We start from the raw sequence: 1530 nt of genomic DNA, 5'->3' as shown, positions 1-1530 counted from the left end.
ACGCTGAGGTCTCAGCTCCCGTGCACCAGAGAGGAGCCGATTCGTGCAGCCGGTGAGCTGACGGCTAAAACAAATAAAGAAGCAAATCAAAAATAAGTTAAAAGGCAACACTCTTCAGAAGAACAAAAGGAGCCCGGAGTGTCTGCAACCTATTACGCAATGTTCAGAATACAATCAAAGGTCCCTGACATTCGATTGGAAGAGTAAAGTAACACTTATACCGAGTGCTGCTAGTCCTATAGTTGGGGGAAGGCCGCCGGTTCACTGTCCATATGCACCGTTTCTGATGCTGCAGGCATTTGATGTCTAGCCAAACTGGGAGGCAAGGCCTGGGGGTTCTTCTGAGTGTCCTTTCTCAGTCTCTCTAGGACTGTGCTCCTCCCTTAGGGTCCAGGGCTGTCCTGTCCCTCAGGAGGAGAGAGACCACAGTCCCGTCATACGCCAGCCGCTCCTGTCGGCTTATCCAGGGCCCGGAGAGGTCCAGCTCGGGGTTAGTACACTCAGGAGCCAGAATAATGGATCCTGGCGTGGGAAGCCAGACAGGGCCTCCCATCCACCCACAAGGGCTTTTTCATTCCACTCCAGCTAGAATGGCCCATTCTAACTGATTCGAGGGTGTGGGGGTTTGTTGTTGTTGGTTTGTTTTTTGTTTTGTTTTGTTTTTTGGTGAGCAGGTGCAAGGGTGATTTCTTCCCCGGGTTCTTGTCCAGATAGATTCAAAGAATGAAGCCACGGGCAAACGGTGGTAGGTGAGAAGTACAGAAACTTTACTGCAAGCAGATACCATCTCTAAAACTCCCAACTCTGAGTTTCTATTCCGAAGGCTAAGGGGTGCCCCCTAAGAGGGTGGCCGCTGCTCTCTGTGTCTTGAGGGATTAGACATTCTAGCGACCCTCCCTCAGCTAGGACCCCGTGCTTGTCTCACTGGTCATCCTGCTACACAGCACCAGTTTCAAAGGCCAAGCCCACATGGTGTCCCCTTCTTCCTTTTCCCTAATTTTGCAACGTTCTCCTATCCTCCGCGACCTAGCAACCTTATCTGGCCAAGCCTTGAGACTGAAACCGCTGGCTCCTCTGCTCAAAGAGTGAAACGGCCTCTTCTTTCCTGTGACTTTTCTTTATTCTCTGTGAGTGTGTGTCTTCCTCCCCCCTTATCTTGCTGGTTGGAGTTGCTTTGATCTCCCTTATGGCTCTCCCAGCTGCTCAGGCCAGAGATACCTCTGTCCTTGGTTTATGGCTGCTTTTGATCTAACTTATGGCGGCTTTAAATTGTTCAGGCCAAGATGCCTCTACCCTCTCTGGACAACGCCCCCCCCCGCCCAACCACCCCCCCCCCAATCGCGGGGGGCCTTGGTTTCCTGTGCACCTAAATAAAACTAAGGAGCCACCCCCGTTCTTATTGGGGAATCAAGGTGTAGATTACCAAAGGCCCGTGTAGTGGAACCTTTTGTGCCCCGCGGTCAGCCTTTTTGAAAAAACCTAACTTAATTTGGGGGCCGGGTCAAAAGTAAAAAATTTTTTGGTATTTTG

The sequence above is a fragment of the Myotis lucifugus genome, unplaced genomic scaffold (genome assembly GCF_000147115.1).
Source record: "Myotis lucifugus unplaced genomic scaffold, Myoluc2.0 scaffold_347, whole genome shotgun sequence".
In the NCBI taxonomy this organism is placed as follows: Eukaryota; Metazoa; Chordata; class Mammalia; order Chiroptera; family Vespertilionidae; genus Myotis; species Myotis lucifugus.
The sequence above is the reverse complement of the archived record's forward strand: the minus strand, read 5'-3'. Positions refer to the sequence as shown.